This window comes from Camellia sinensis, chromosome 4 (assembly GCF_055761805.1).
Source record: "Camellia sinensis isolate YWXY chromosome 4, ASM5576180v1, whole genome shotgun sequence".
In the NCBI taxonomy this organism is placed as follows: Eukaryota; Viridiplantae; Streptophyta; class Magnoliopsida; order Ericales; family Theaceae; genus Camellia; species Camellia sinensis.
This window is the reverse complement of record NC_138964.1, coordinates 22,635,168-22,653,404: the sequence shown is the minus strand read 5'-3', so window position 1 is coordinate 22,653,404 and position 18,237 is coordinate 22,635,168.

The following is an 18,237-nucleotide window of genomic DNA, read 5'->3' as shown; positions in this document are numbered from 1 at the left end:
AAGTCGAAGCTATCCGTGTGAGCCACACGGTCGTTCGGGAGCTGTTTTGAATTTTCGCCCCCGAAACGCACTTTTTCAACTAAGTTTAGGGCGTATTCGGCTCTAACTCCCAACCTACGGGTCCGGATTACATTCCGTCAGTTGTCACAAATCCTTTTTCTCATGGGGGAACTGTCTGTGTGAGTCACACGGTGGTTCGGAGGCTATTTAGAATTTTCGCCCCCAAAACGCCCTTTTTCGACTAAGTTTAGGGCGTATTGGGCTCTAACTCCCAACGTACGGGTCCGAATTACGTTCTGTCAGTTCTCACAAGTCCTATTTGTCAGGGCAAAGCTATCCATGTGAGCCACACGATCATTTGGGGGCTGTTTTGAATTTTCACCCTCGAAACGCCATTGTTCAACTAAGTTTAGGGCGTATTCGGCTCTAACTCCCAACCTACGGGTCCGAATTACATTCTGTCAGTTGTCACAAGTCCTATTTGTCATGGGGGAACTGTCCGTGTGAGCCATATAGTGGTTCGGGGGCTATTTTGAATTTTTGCCCCCAAAACGCCCTTTTTCGACTAAGTTTAGGGCGTATTCGGCTCTGACTCCCAACCTACGGGTCCAAATTACGTTCTGTGAAGAGCACTTGATCACTACTGTTTCTAATTAGAACTCTAGCAACGTCGCAGGAGGGTCATTATCTAGGAAGGAAATTCGTATGTGTTTGTGTGGTTACATGTTTTTCTGGAGTAAATTATTATTGTCCATCGTATTAGGACGCAAGTGAGTTAGCTTCGACACATTTGTGAATATGCTAATCTCTTGTTACCTTTATTAGGACGTCAAGACGCGGATGTGGTGGTAGGCGTGGTAGGCCTAGACGGCAGGAGATGCCAGCATCAGATGATATTCCGGCGCAAGAGGAGGGTGTTGGTCAGGCCAACGTGGCCGAACCAGTTAGCCATGGGTGCCTTAGCCCACGAAATGGCCAGAGCATTCAGGAGTCCATGGACATTCTCAAGGCTGTGAATCAAGTCCAGGCCCAAGAAGCTGAGGCAGGGTCATCTTTCTTGAAGAGGGAGTTCTTCAAGTCGAATCTGGAAGAGTTTTTGGGTGATCCCAAGGAGTCGCTGAAGGTAGATGAGTGGTTAGAGCAGATAGTGAAGACGTTTAAGATGCTTGGCATCGAGAATGACCAATTGAGGATGACCTTGGTGTCTTTCCAATTGAAGAGGAATGCGGATTAGTTGTGGAAGTATGCACGTGGGCGCATTGGGATGACTTGGGAGGCTTTTGTCAGTGCCTTCTAAGAGAAGTTTATGCCTCCCACAGTTAGGAAAAATTTAAGGGACTAGTTTTCTACACTAGTGTAGTTGAACACACCTGTGGCAGAGTTCGAAGCCACCTTCACTAGCTTGTCTTGGTTTTCTCTCAAGCTTGTGGCGACTGAGGAATGTCGTTGATTGGAGTTTGAGAAGAGATTGAGGACCGGGCTAATGTTTAAGGTGGCCGGTTCGATGATTTGAGATTATGGATGCCTTGTGGAGGCGATGGCTCATCTTGAGACTGTGATGCAGATAGAGGAGGAGATAATGAAAGGCTCCAGAAAAAGTCAGGATGCCCAATGGGACAGTAAGAAGCAGAGAGGTTCAAATCCTTAGCAGTCTTAGGGAGCACAATCGAGGTTTACCTTTCCAGTACCAAGTTCTGGTTTTGGGAGAGGTTGTCAGGGGGTTTTCACTTGTTTCAAGTGTGGCCAGTTGGGCCACAAGTCTCCGGCTTGCCCGCGGGAAGGAGCAAGGCAACGAGTAGCTTCGTCTTCGGTTCATTCTCAGAGCTAGAGTCAAAGAAGAGGGCAGCGGCTCACATGTTATCAATGTGGGCAGGTGGGTCACCTAACGAGATTTTGCCCACAGTTGGGTGGCATACCTGGTGCATCTGGTTCGAGACAGTCACATAGCCACCAGTTTGCACTGTCAGCACAAGCCTTAAGGGCCAATCAGGGAGCCTCCTTGGCTCAGTCAGTGCATCAGGCATATGCTCCTATGGGTGAACAGGTTAAGTAGAGACCTACGGGGCGTGTGTATACGGTTACAGTGCCAGACCTTGTATCTACTCCTTCAGTTGTGAGAGGTACCTTCTTGTTTTACAATTCAGTTGCTAATGTGTTAATTGATACGGGTGCATCCCATTCTTTCATTTCATCTACTTTTACATCAGTGTTGGGGTTGGAGTTGGCGTAATTAGCATCTCCTATTTGTATAGAGTCACCTATTGGTGGTGAGGTTATCTTGAAACAAGGATGTTGGGATTGTGACATCGAGATTGTCGGTTGCCGATTATCTTTTTCATTTGTATTGCATGATATGTCTAGTTTTGATATCATTTTGGGTATGGGCTGATTATCGTCATACCAGGCTGTTATAGATTGCTATCATCATAGGATTACTGCATGTACCTTGAACGGGGATTGTTTTTATTTCTTGGGGGACCGGGTGGATAGAGTTTTATCACCGGTATGTGATCCGCATGGGCAGAGTGAACTTAGTGGTTTTCTTGCTAGCTTCTTGAGTGGTGAGTGTGATAAAGTCCGGGTTGAGTTGCCAAGGATGGTCTGCGAATACCTCGATGTTTTTTCCAAGGATCTTACTAGTTTACCACCTCACCGGGAGATCGAGTTCTCTATTGATTTAGTGCCTGACATGACACTAATTTCTATGGCACTGTATCAGTTTGCACCTGCTGAGTTGAGTGAGTTGAAGATTCAACTCCAGGAACTATTAGATATGGGTTTCATCCACCCTTGTACTTCACCTTGGAGAGCATTGGCCTTGTTTGCCAAAAAGAAAGATGGTGCGTTGCGACTTTGTATAGATTACCGAAAATTGATTTGGGTAACTGTCAAGAACAAATTCCCAATGCCTCGTATAGATGATCTGTTTGATCAACTGAAAGGGTCTTGTTGCTTCTTAAAAATAGACTTGAGATCGGGTTATCACCAGTTAAGAGTGAGGAAGGAGGACATCCCAAAGACGGCATTCCGCACGTGGTATGGCCATTATGAGTTTCTAGTGATGCCTTTTGGGTTGACCAACGCACCAGTTGTGTCTATGGATTTAATGAACCGAATTTTTCATGAGTTCCTAGACCGTTTTGTATTCATCTTCGTGGATGACATTTTGATTTACTCACCCTCTGAGGAGGAGCACGAGGAACACTTACGAGTGGTGCTTCAATTGCTTAGAACCCACAAGTTGTACGCTAAGTTTGGGAAGTGTAAATTCTAGCTGAAGGAGGTTAAGTTCTTAGGCCATGTAACATCTGGGGAAGAGGTGATTGTAGATTCATCCAAGATAGAGGCAGTTCAAGATTGGGAACAACCTAAGAATGCTTTCAAGATCCATAGTTTCTTGGGGTTGGCCGGGTATTACCGCCAATTTGTGAAGGATTTTTCTAGACTAGCCTTACCTTTGACTAGATTAACGAGAAAATGAGTCGAATTTGTGTGGAGTGAGACTTGTGAGAAGTCATTCCAAGAACTTAAAGTTAGACTGACTATCGCTCCAGTTTTGGTTATTTCGGAGAGGGGTTTGGGCTATTCAGTATATTGTGATGCCTCATGGGAAGGCTTGGGTTCTGTTTTAATGCAAGAGGGAAAGGTTACTATGGCTGACGGCAGTTGAAAAGACACGAGAGGAACTACCCTACTTATGATCTAGAGCTAGCAGCAGTGATATTTCGCCTTGAAAATTTGGAGGCATTGTCTATATGGTGAGAAATTTGAGGTGTTTTTCGATCACAAGAGTCTGAAGTATTTGTTTACACGGAAAGACTTGAATTCGAGGCAGAGGAGGTGGATGGAGTTTATAGAGGACTATGATTTTGAGTTACATTATCATCCAGGAAAGGCCAATGTTGTGGTCGATGCCTTGAGTAGGAAATCAATTAGCAGTATGGCTTCTATCGCCATTCAGGAATGGGAGATGTTGGGTGCTTTTGGGGAGTTTGGCCTGCATCTTGGTGAATCTGTTAAATCTGCGGCTTTGTTTACGATAATTGCCCAACCTACACTTGTGAACCGAGTGTTAGAAGTGCAGTGGGGTGACTTTGAGATAGAATCCCTTCTAGAGAAGATTTCTAGTGGGAAGGTAGAGAGGGGCTTCAATGTGTATCCCGACCAGAGTGTGAGATACCATGATCGTTTATTTGTGTTGGAGTCTTGCCGAGAAGAAATACTCCGAGAGTTTCACTATTCGCACCTTGCGGTGCATCCATAAGGCACAAAGATATATCACGACCTTAGTCGCCAGTTTTGGTAGAGGGGTATGAAGAAGGATATAGCTGTGTTTGTATCAAAGTGCCTTACTTGCCAGCAAGTGAAGGCCGAGTATCAGAGTCCAGCGGGTTTGTTGCAACCCTTGTCTATTGTTTAGTGGAAGTGGGAGCATGTCATGATGGATTTTTTTTTGGGCCTTCCGAGGGCTCAACGGGGTAGTGATGCCATTTGGGTATTAGTTGACCGGTTAATCAAGTCGGCGCACTTTATACCTATGTGCGTGAGTGATTCGATAGACCATCTTGTTGACTTGTACATCAAGAATGTAGTGAGATTACACAGGATCCTTGTAACGATCTTTTTGGATAGAGATCCGCGTTTCACAGCTCGGTTGTGGTAGTGCTTGTAGAGTGCCTTAGGCACTAGATTGACCTTTAGCACCGCGTATCATTCTTAGATTAACGGGTAGTCCGAGCGTACTATTCAAATCCTTGAGGACATGCTTTGAGGTTGTGTCCTTGACTTCAAGTAGTCGTGGGAAAGGCATCTGCCATTAGTGGAGTTTGCTTATAACAATAACTTCCAATCGAGTATTGGCGTGGGACCATTTGAGGCCTTGTATGGCCGACCGTGTAGGTCCCCTATGTGTTGGGCCGAGATGAGTGATGCACCTTTGTTGGGTCCAGAATTGGTTCGGGAAACGACGAAGGAAGTGGCACTTATCCATAAGCGGTTAATTACGGCTCAGAGTCGTCAAAAAAAGTTATACTGATCGTAGAAGGAGACCCTTGTCTTTTGAGGTGAGAGATCATGTATTTTTCAAGATATCACCTAGGCGGGGTCTGATGAGATTTGGGAAGAGTGGGAAGTTGTCCCCTCAATTTATTAGACCTTTTGAGATCCTTGAGTGGATCGAAGAGGTGACTTACCGTTTTGCATTGCCACCACAACTTTCCGAGGTCCATGATGTGTTTCATATTAGCATACTTCGAAAGTACGAGTCGGATCCATCGCACGTGTTGGATTGGACCGACTTAGAGGTAGATGAGGACGCCTCGTATAAAGAAAGACCGGTGAGAGTCTTGGATACCCGGGACCAAGTCTTGTGAGGCAAGACAATCCCTTTGGTAAAAGTATTGTGGAAACATCACAGGGTCAAGAAAGCGACTTGGGAGCATAAATTGGAAATCTGAGAGAAATATCCGGACTTGTTTGTTGATGTCTGAGCATGTATTGAGATTTTGATTATGTTAATGAATATAATAACATTGTAAATGTCTTAAACTACAAGAACATTGTACATGTTATGGGAGTTTGGAATCATGACTTCGATATAAGCATTGTATATGTTTTAAAAATATGAAATATTGTGTATGTTGTATCACTTTTGGGAGCATTGTATATGCCATATAAATTTCAGAAAAAGAACTTAGATTTTGGTTAAACATTGCACATGATTTGGGAAAGTATGAATTGTATATTCGGTATTGACATATTGTTTAACTCGTGGCTGGGAATGGATGACCGGTGAATAGGTCATGGTGATCAAATTGAATGATTATCGTTGTTGTAATTAGTTTTAATTATGTTTTAAGACTTAATTTGAAATTTCAGGGACGAAATTCTTTAAGGGGGAAGGTTATAACAATCCTAGTTTTTCACCCATCACTTGTTGTGTTCCGGACTCGGGTTGGTATGGTTTTGAATGGTTATTCATATTTTGTTTCCCTTGTCTTCCCTCTATTTTAGTTATCAGGTTGTACTTGTGTGTTTGGAATAGGTTGGTTGTTTGTTTTTCCAAACTTTTGTTACCTAGATTTTGGCTCCTCCGCTCGAGCGGTTATTCTTGCGCTCGAACAGGCTTCATGATTTTGCTCCACCACTCGAGCGGCCTTTCTTGTGCTTGGGCGGGCTTTGCAAACACTCAGTACCTTGCAAGTCTGCAAAAGTACTGAAAGGGTGATTTTTACGCTCGAGTGAAGTTTTCTACACTCGAGCGGGTGAGCGCTCGAGCATCTTTTCTTGCGCTCAACGGTTTGTCTGTTATCTGCAAAAGTAATAGACTGGTGTAATCTGCGCTTGAGCGGACCACTTCTTGTGCTCGAGCGGAACAACTTATTGTGTCTGACGCTCGAGCGTCAACTCTTCTGCTCGAGCGAACTGTGCGTATATCAGATCACGAAAATGACTTTTACATCACTTTTTCAGATCTTTTCTTCTAAAAACCCTAAAGTGAGACATTCTCTCTCTAAAACACTCTCTCTCTCTCTCTCTAATTTTTCTCCTTGATCCGTTGATCTCTCCGCCCTAGTGTCTTTGGAAAAGGGATAGAGCATCTTGAGAGCTTCACTTTAAACCGATTGAAATTTGGTTTCAGCGTCGTTGGAGTTTCGTGCTGGTTCCATTGGTCTTCTAAACTTGTGGTAAGGACTCTCCACACCTAAATATAAGTTTTAACTTGGTTATTAGTTGTTGTGTAAAAAATGTGGGATTTGGGGGTGTTTTAAGCAAACCTAGGGTTTGCGTTCAAGGTTGAAAAGAGGGTTTTCTATGTGGGTGTTATATAAATGATTATGGAGTTTAGATATGAGATTACTATGTGTCAAAATGGTTGATTTTGGCCTTTGGGTTGATATTTGGAAAAATGAGGAGTTTTGCCCTAAAATGTTTTGGATAATTATTTTGTATAAATAATGAAATTTGTATGGGGAATGTGAAATTGGGAGGATGTATACATGAGTTGTGTTGTTGGATTTGTTTAATCACTCACCTATGGAAATTTGATAAATTATCTGTTATAAAGATTGTATATCTGTTTAGAGATAACTATTTTGAGCTATCGATGAAGGACAGTCGTGATTGTTGTAGACATTGTATGTAGATTAGGCGAATTGAAACTAATCATTTAACCGTTATCATTGAATATGATTAACAATGATATACATTGCATAGATATGATATTTGGGAGAAGAAATGTGATGTATTCCATGTTTTGAGGAGGAGAAAGGGGATGGACTCCATTGAACTAAATTGGCCCGTGTATTCAGGGCGAAAGTCTCGAAAACCATTTGTATACATGGGTGCCGATTCCCGCGGACGAAATTTTCGTAAAATGGCAAATAGAAGTTAATGTATTGTGATGATTTTAATTTGTTGGAAACTTGTGAGGCATATCCTCTGTTGGGTGGATTAAATGCAATGGATGTATCTATTGAACCAAAATGAATGGAATGGACTGTAAGTTTGGCATACCATAGTTTGGAGAAGGATAAGAAGATTGTGTTGTAGGACAATGAAATGTGCATCATACTTATATCTTGTTAATCCTCATATAATGTGTTAAATTGTTTCTACTGGGCTTTGGCTCACCCTACTTGGGAAAACCATTTTTCAGGTACCAGTGATATGTTTCCTCCAAGGACGTAGCTTGGGAGGACCTAGGAGCTGGAGGCTCCATTTTGTGATTTTGTGCTTTTATTCAAGCCGAGGGTTTTATATGTATAGAACTTATGTCTCTCTCTTTTATTGTAACCAAGCAACGTCTTGGAAATATGTAAGCCCGTAAGGTATTTATTTTGTAGATTATTAACTGGTATTACATGCTATAGATTCAGAATGTACTTTTATGAATGTATAATGCATGTATTACCTTTTGTAATATAAACTCTGATAAATGAAAGTACTTTATTTCCAATATTTTTCTGTTCGTGAGTTGAATTTATTATGTTATTTTTGGGGGTGTTACATATAATACAAACCACATTTGTTTTTACAGAGTTTATCTCTTTTTAATAATTTAAACTTTTAAATGTATTAGTAATTAATAATTCAATATCGTATATTAGTATGAGAACTTTTAGATGTGTTGACAGATCACTGTTTAATTGATGATCACACTCTGCCAAGAGCAAAGTTTTATCTCTTAACAAATGGGGTCCAATTGTAAGTCGAATTAATATCAATGATAAAAATTACAAAAATGATTTAATTTTTTGATAAAATTGTTTCATTTTTTACATCCAATTTTATTCTTTACTATTGAAATTGCATTTTTCCCTAAATGTTATTTTTTCCCCTTATCTAGATCTACCGGTTGGGAATAATTTTTAAATATGATACTAAAAAATTACCTTTTTATCATTAAAAATAATAATGTTACAATGACCAGCACTTACCCCAAATCCTATATTATTGTACTTGAAGACAAGCAAAGTGTTGTCTCAAAAAAAATAAAAGACAAGCAAAGTGGCTGCGAAAATAAAGGCTAGGAAAATTATGCAAGAGAGGTCACCACCAAGCTACCTTTTTCAATCAAAACTTTAATGACAACAGCTAGCACATGAAAGCTGTGGGGAGAAACTTGGAAGGAGAGCCATGACTTGTAATTCACTTCAATGACTTCATAAAAATGCCAAATGCGGTCAAGGGAGGCATACTTGACTCCATAGACAATGGGGTCATTAAATGGTCTGTGAACCCAAAAAAAAAAAAACAAAAAAAAAAAATCGATATTATTTAATTTGTCCAAATCATTTTGTGACTCCATCCATCCAAGAGAAAATCATTTAGAATTGCATAAAGGTTTAAAACTCGAGTCCTTTCGAGAACTTGGCTCACACTAGTCCCACATGGTAAATTCAACTCCATCGTTCCATTAACCCGACTCAAATTATTCGGTCCAAAAAAATTAATATTTTCTTAAAAAATACTCCATTATTAAATTTAATTTTAATCCCTTAAAATCAATATTATTCCATTTAAAAAAAATAACACTTGACAGACAATATTATCCTTGTAAATTGTAATTTAAAAAAAAATACACAAAATACAATTTGTTAAAATTAAATTTGATAGTGACCGGTAATATCTTTCTAACTTTCAACTTTTTACATATAACATTGTCATAATGTGTTAATTTGGTAAATTTATACTTTAATTTGATTATTTTAAGGGGAACTTACTGATAAGTCCCATGTAACAAGTTCAAAACCCAACTAATCCCAAAACAAAATACTTGCACCAATTAGTCCAACACATTTTTAATTGTTACCAAAAAATCCTCTTTTTTTTTTTAATTTATAGACACTGTTCATATCTTACTACCGTCGGACTTCCGTTTAACGGTCGCCGGAGACTCACCGGAATGTCTAGAATATTGCCGGAAAAAAAAAATTAAAAAACATGTTATGAAACTGTAAAATTTTACAGTTTTAAACCATGATTCATTCCAACACAAAAAAAAAAATTTCAAACTGCAAAATTTTACAGTTTTCACCGCCTGTAACTAAAACTCGAAAACTGCTTGTTCAGAATTCGAAAATTTTCTCCATTAGAACAGAAAAACAGAAGTGTATAGCAGAGAGAGAAAAAAAAAAAAGAGATCGAAGGGGAAAGACGGATGGCTAACCAAATCTGTGTAGATCTACTCAGATCTAATCAGATCTGAGTAGATCTATATCAGATCTAAGTAGATCCATTCATCTTCTTCGTCGGAAAATATATCATCTTCTTCGTCGGAGTTGATTTCAATGCTTGGTGGTTATCAATGAACCCCGATCAATGGAGAAAGATATGATTACCGGTGGTCCTCTTCCATGACAAACACGGTGACAGAAAAATGTAGAAAAAAAAACGAGAGAAGAAGGGAAGCAAAAAGCAGAGAGAGAGAGAGAGGAAAGGACTTTTGGGTGTAGTGAAAAAGTTATGGGATTAAATAAAGATCACATGTTTCCTATGGGACCTATGGATAATTTCCCCTTATTTTAATAGTATTAATTAATTTGATAAGATGAATTATTAAAAAATTAAAATAAAAATGTGTATAACTTAATAATGTAAGTCTAATAAAAAATGTGTAACCTGATTCAGTTTGATTTTGGTCCATAAGATTTGGACTTAAGGGTGGGATATGGTTTTAATTTTTTTTAAATAAGCCCGATCCGTACTAACCCGTTGACTGATTAAAATTTGAAAAACACATTAATATATGTAACATGAACATAATAGTTGCGGGCCGAGTAAGCCCGACCCGTTCCATTGATGACCCCATAAAAATGCCAAATGGGTTCAAACATTCAACTAACACCTTATTTGTCAATAGACTATTTTAAATAAAATGTTAAAAAGTCATTAAAAATTATTACATCATTCTATTGTTTTAATATTTTTTTAGTAAAAAATTTTAAAAATTATTAAAATAATTATTTTTCAAATGAATTGTAATTATTAAGAATATAAAACAGATAGACTTGACTCCCAGTGACCACTTAAAAAAAAATTATAAATAAAGTCACTTCGCAAATTTAAATTTCACAAATTTTATAAGAAAAATATGTTTTTTTTGCACTAAACAACCTTCGGTGTGTATGATTTAAATTTTCAAAAATAGTTTCAGCTTTTATTTTTCATACTTTGTCGTCTTTCATGGAATTTTTCATAATTTAGTCAATTTTTTATTTTTTAAATATATCTAAACAGTAAATTTTAAAAAAAAAATTAACAAATAAAAGAATTTTTAAAAAAAATGTATTCAATATATATATTTGTATTTAGTGAATTATTTTTAAAAAAATTCACTAACTGGAGGGTTAAGTATCGTGATATCCAGTAACTGAAGTTACCTTCGGCCAATTCTTAAACAAATTATTAAACGCGAGTAAAAAAATATTTAAGTGAGGGTACCAAAATAATCATTGGAACTTCTATTTTTATAACAAAATTTATTGACTAAAAATGCCGACATTTACATATGAAGAATAGAATTATAAATACTATAAAAGTACTATGTATGTCTTGTTTCCTGAAAATTGGTAGCTATAAGGACATGGTAGGGTGGGAAATATTATATAATTATTGGTTAAACAAAGTTTGATATTAAAATACAGACTATATAATATAGAAATCATTTGACATATAATACAGAAATCATATAAACAAAATAATCATAACCACGGCATAGAACGGAACAAAACAGATGTATGGACTCAAAAGGTGGTTCGTACGAACTCTAGAGGTGACTCCCACCGTAGTGTAGCACTTAGTTCCTTACAGCACTTTGCTCCACACCAAAAACCATGCCCATGGTACAGAACAGAACATAACAGATGTATGGACTCAAGAGGTGGCTCATACGAACTCTAGATGTGGTTCTCACAATAGTGTAGTACTTAGCTCCGTACAACATTTTGCTCCACACTAAAAGTCAGAGCGTCAGTGAATCCATGATAGACAGAGGGTCACAAAGTGACCAATCCAAGGGTCAATAGTTATTTAAATCCCCCATGACATGGGACCTCCGTGGTAGTACTTATAAAGTAGTTGCTCAAAAATATGTTTAATAAAGAGTTATATCAATGGGTTTCTCTTTATTATACATAATAAGGTTCATAAATAATATAATTGATAAAACAAAAATGACTTAAATTAATTATGATAACTCAAAACATACATAAAATATATTATGATGACTTAAGATATAATATAACCCATCTTAATGTTAATTCTAACTTTACCTTTCGTTTACTGTGATCCACTAGATGCTCCAAACTAAACTCAATGTTTTATATATATATAAAAGGCAAAACTAGGGACCAGAGGAGAGTTTGGAGGGAATTGGTGATGAGGCTCACTAATTGGCACATCGATACATATAGAGTGAACAAGTGTGGGCAGGAAGACGCTTGGGCAACATGATAACTTTGGCAGGCACGTATTTTATCGCACAGAAAATGTTATATTTCAGTATATTTTGATTTAGAAAAAATATAGAGAAAAATATAATAAAAATATTATAATAATCAGAAAATAATTTCAAATAATAATATAAAGTTAAAATTATTGTTTTTAAAATCATTTATAATTAAATAATATTAATATAAAATTTAGGGCAAATTACATATACCCCTCGAGGTTTGGCTAAATTACAAATACCTCCTTGAGGTTTGAGAAATTACAAATTCCTCCCTCAATGCTATATTTGCATAACAAATTAGGGGGTAATTTGTTATGAAATTTAAACCTCAGGAGGCAAATTGTTATGAAAATACAAACCTTAGGGGGCGTGATATAATTTTTGAAACCTCAGGGGGTATCTGTATTTTAGCCAAACTTCAAGGGAGGTATATGTAATTTGCCCTAAAATTTAAATAACAACTTAAATTTTTGAATTGTTACACAGACACTATTATTTCAAGCATGTGTTACTTAAAAGGACACTTTTACCCTAACCCTTCAATCCCTGTTCCATCGAGACAATTTTCTCCATATTTATGAAAAATTATTTAATAATTCTGGACAAATCTATGTGACGTCTTAACTTGATATTTTATTGATTTAAAAATGCTATGAACTGTGAAAAAGTGTTCCAAATTTAGGTGGTAGATTCCCTTCCGTCCATGAGGGTGTTGTTTTGGTCAATGGGGTTCATGATGGATATCGTTTCAATAATTCAAACCGTTCATTTTGTCAAGCGCTTTGTATATATTATCTACACAAAAAATTAGACTGATTTAATAATCATAACCTATTTAATTTATTATTTTTGTCAAAAAAAATGATTTATTTTTAAAAATACACTTGTAATTTATTTTTTATTAAATAAACTAATCTGTTCTTTGGCAATAAGAGTCTGTTGCATTACAATTTACAACCCATTCGAGTTGGTTCGGCTTTGCTTTCCAAACTCATTAATCAATTTGAGCTTGATTAATAAAAGTGTTTGACTCAAGATTTGATTTATTTAAAATTATAAACAAAATAAAAATTGATTAATTTAAAATTATAAATTATAAAAAAATATATATACAAATCAGTGTAAAAGCTCAAAAATCATTATAAATACGTGGAGTTGTATTTTTTTCACTTAAAATTGCAAAGACTTTTATTTCAAACCAATCAAAACTTATTTTTTGTTCACACTTTTGTAGTGTGTAAACAAAATGTAGTGTGTAAACAAAATGAAAAGATAATGTTCGGGCATTCTATTTTTGGCACTCCCCACCATCTTTTGAGATAAGGGCTTCCATACCACACACACATTCAAAAGAATTTAATGCAAGTCTTAAGAAGAATATGGACCAGTATTGTTAGAATTTAAGAATTTAGATACAAAAAACTACTAAAAAAATAAGGAGTATAATATGTATTCAACTCTTATACGGTGAAACTCAAATTTAGAATGAATTGAGGCTACAAACTATGTTGTTTATTTTTTTTGATATTTTTCTATGTCTGAACTCTCAATCCTCGACATTACTTGATGTGGTATGCATGGCCTCCCAATTCTTGCAGTAAATACACAAACAAGGAAAAAAATGGGTCGGATTTGGAATTGAGTAAAATTTGGTGGGTTGATGAAAAATACGATTCACAGCATGATCCATCAAATTTTCATGGTCCCCAGCAAATATTGGAAAAATTTCATCGTTACGCCTTCAATTTTGGGAATTTGTGGTTTTTGAAAATATTTGTAAATATTTGTAACTTCCATTACTCCTAGCGTAGGCCTTGGAATTCCATTTCGTCAATTTTGTCATTATCGTATTAGCATATATTAGTAGTTTTTTTTTTATTTATGATAATTTTTGTTATATTTTCTTATTTTTATTTTACTCACTACAAAATTACTAATTCTAATTGTTTCTTACTAGGTTAGGTTTGCTTTTACGTATAAATACTATTTGTAAGATTTAGGGTTCTTCAATTTTTTTATGCCCTGTGTTTCAACTTTAAGTATTTTTTTTGAAAATCAATCATTGTTGAGTCTTTATTCTAGATATTTTTTTATGAATTAATGAGTTTACAGACGAATCTTACTTTCGATATTTTTCGTTGAATTAACAATTTTAAAAATTGTTATTATTTCACATTTCTCACTATATTATTACTGCCAATAGATGTTTTGATGGAACTATTATCAACCAAATAGTAATATTATGAAAAATATAATTATGTATATATCCTTTCTTGTGTCACTCTATATTGATTTTTTTTTTTTTCCTAGCCACTCAATATTAATTTAATGAGTGCTATTACTCATGTTTAGGCTACTAAAAAAAAATGCGTGCTTGAAAAATGTGTATTATCTTTATCTAAAATGTTTTGGAGCTCTAATTTGTGAGATCTAATAGCTCTAATGTGTATGTGGGGCCCATCTGATGTGATGTTTTGGCCTCTTTTTTTTTTTGATTTTTCACCTCACTAGAGTTCAATTAGAGCTCTAATTTTAGAGGGATGTATCATTGTTATATCTTTATATGTTGGCCGAATTGGGTGGAGTGGGTTGTTGATTCCTAACCCGACACGGATTTGGGGTGGCTGCTATGCAGTCAAATGGATCCATTTCGATAATCTGAACTGTTCATATTTTAGAATATATAGAGTAAAACATACCTGCAAAAAATCAAGTTAATCGGATATCGTTAATCCTTTCATCCACTCAAATTTGTATCTACAAAAAGAAATAACAATTGTATTTAAAGTATTAAAATGAATACAAATGTGAGTAAATGAAATGGTTAACGATATCCGATTAACTTGATTTTTTACAAGTATATTCTACTCGACGTATTCTAAAATGTGAACAGTTCAGATTATCGAAATAAACCCCAAAAAGGGGCCATTTGGCCGCACAGCAACCACCCCAAATCTGACCCGACACTCAATCAATTTGACCAACTAAATAACTTCAACCTGCTGCTAATCGAAATGGCTAGGAAATCGCTAATGTGCTAAAATCAAAATCCAAATTTGTTTGGTTATTTAGCTTTTAAAATGAGTTTTTCTTTAGTATTTTTTTTAAAAAAAAAAATTGGTGAATTTTTTTAATACTTTGTTAAATTTTTTTTTAATTTTTAATAAACTTTTTTCAAATGCCGAATACACACATACATATATGTTAGAAAAATATACTAAAAGCCATGTTTTTGTATAACGAGATTTAGTATTTAGTTTTAATAATATCAGTTGACGTGGTTAGGCCCACAAAAGTCATAACCCACTATGAACAACCCAAGCCCATCACTTAGAGCCCAACACATAACCCAACTGATGAGATTCTGAATAGTTGGAAGCCAACATGGCACGAAAAACCAATGATATTCAGACATGTGGCAGGTAAAGGACAAGCCACATCAGCAGACAAAGATCTGCAAAGTTATTGCCACTGCACATCGTCATTAATGCAGCCCATCACAGCATTTATTACGACAACACCTCTCCGTCGGAACAGCACCCCCTCACCCTGAACAAGGTAAGCTACAGCATAGACTTTCGGCCAAGGTGGCAGGTCAGAAGGGACGGCGAAATGATTACCAAAGGATACAAGCAGACGTTGAAGGCAAGAAGAAAGTTAAGCTTTCTATCTCCATTTCATATCTCTGCACTCCACTTCTCTCTCTCTCTAACTTGCTCGTCGGAGGGTTCGCTGAGGGACTCCCCGTTCCCCTCTTGAACTTGTGTGCAGGTTCATTGATGGATTTGATCACTTAGATATTGGCACGAGAAGCGTGGATCTGTCCGACCCGTTCTGCTAGGTACCCGTTGTATATTAATTGTATTATCAGTTGGCGCCGTCTGTGGGAAAGCTTTACTCCTTGCGCCAGTTGTGTTCACTGTCGCCGGAGACCCTATTCCAATAACCTTTTCTCGCTACTCATCGAAGTGTATGGTCCAGACTAGATCCATGGCTTCTCACCAAAATGTTGTCGACCACCAAGCTGACCCCCCCAATCCAAACAACCCACCACAATATTTCATCAAGCTTACCAACAGCATTAACCGTATGGCTGAGCAAAACCAAGCCCTGATCAATGCCCTACTCCAAAGAAACCTTCATATGTCCCCTCCACCACCTCCCGATATTCCTCTCAACTACGAACAAGCCCCGAGCCATACTATCCCGCAGTCTAATCCGCCCAACAGAGAAGGCTTGCAACCCCCTCCCCCAGGTATAAACCTGCCGCCCCAGGGCCCACAACCATCGATCCCGGCACCAATCCTTGAAGGAGAGGCCAGTAGCGTCCAGCCCCCGTTGCCCTCCGGAGGTGACCACATCCCTCTTTGGGACGCGAAACTTCGAGCCATGAAGCTCCAACTCCAAGGGGTCATGCAGAACATCCAGCATAAACCCTTTACCACAGCAAACTCACCATTTTTCGCCTTCATTCGCAACAAACCTCTGCCCCCCAAGTTCAAGATGCCTACCATCGACTCTTTTGACGGTATGACGGACCCAGTCGACCATCTGGAGACCTACAAAACCCTCATGATCCTCCATGCATTCCCTGACGAGATCATGTGTTGAGCTTTCCCCGTGACACTGAAGGGGTCAACTCAGCTGTGGTTTAGCCAGTTACCAGCAGACTCCGTCTCCACTTTCCAGCATTTCAGTGACTCCTTCCTCAGCCATTTTATTGGAGCCCAGCACCAGCGATGCCCGGCAACCCAACTCCTCAACATTCGACAGACCGAGGGGGAGTCGCTACGCAGTTTTGTTACCGGCTTCAACACCGAGGCCCTGCAAATAGCGAAAAATGATGACAAGGTCATCCTCACTGCTTTCATGGCCGGTCTGCGGTCGTCCGACTTCCTGTTCTCCCTCTCTAAAAACCCCCCGACCTCCATGGCAGCCCTACTCTCCAAAGCCCAAAAATACATTAATGCTGAGGATTCCCTAGCCGCCGGCAAGATTCAATAACCAAAAACCCGACCCCCAGAGAAAAGAGAAAAGACTCAAAACCCAAAAACACCCAGTATAAATAGCCAAACACCACACTATACCGACCGACTCCCCCGAGCTGACCGGTCGGCACCAGCCTGACCGCCCGGTCGGTTCGAGCGGTACACACCCCTTAATTCTCCCATGGAACAAGTCCTCAATCAGATCCAGCGGGACTACCCCTTTAAATGGCCCCAACCTTCTCGAACCCCTTCCAATCGGAAAGACCAGTCCAAATATTGCCGCTTTCACCAGCACCATGGCCATAACACCGATGAGTACATTAACCTCAAAGATCAGGTCGAGACCCTCATACGCCAGGGACGTCTTAGCTGGTTCATGGACACCCGCCCTCAGTAGAGGCAAAGAACTGAGCCCCTCAGAAACAACTGCCGGCTCACCCCCCCGGCAGCCAGCCCAACCTAACCAAGGCCATGATCGCCCTCCACAGCAACCTTAGCCCCACCTGTTGGAGAAATCAGAGTCATTTCAGGCGGCCTTGCTTGTGGGGGACCATCCCGTTCGGCTCAGAGGGCAGAACTTAGGAAGATAAGGCAGGACCCAAACAAAGCAGTTGCCAAGTTGATCGACCCTCCAAACAGCCCAAGCAGTGGACCGAGCCTATCACCTTCACGGACGCCGACTGTACAGGCATCCGCTACCCTCATGATGACCCTATCGTCATTTCTGCCCTCCTCTCTAACTACAAGGTCAAACGAGTTATCATCGACAACGGCAGTTCTTCAGACATCATCTTTCTCAACTACTTTCGCCAGCTCAAAATTGGGGAGGAAAGTCTGTCTCCTCTCCAAACCCCTTTGGTCGGTTTCACTGGCGACCGGGTCACCTCCATCGGCTCCATCGATCTTCCCATCACAATCGGTGAGTACCTACGGCAGACTACAAAGTTGTTCACCTTCCTTGTTGTCGACTGCCCATCCGCCTACAACATCATCCTTGGCCGCACTACCCTAAATGCCTTCCAAGTTATCACATCAACTTATCACCTTGCCGTTAAGTTTCCCACCGATCTGGGGGTCGGGACTGTAAGGGGAGAGCAGACCGTGGCCAGGAAATGCTATGTTGCCTCACTAAAAGAAGTCAAGCTGAAGGAAACCATGATCATTGAAGGACTTGACGTTCGGGATGAGGACGAGCTGGTCAGAGGGGAGCCTGTGGAGGAGCTCATTGCAGTTCCCATCGACCCTACCAACCCGGCGAAAACCGCCAAAATCGACAGCCAACTGCCCCCCCAAGCA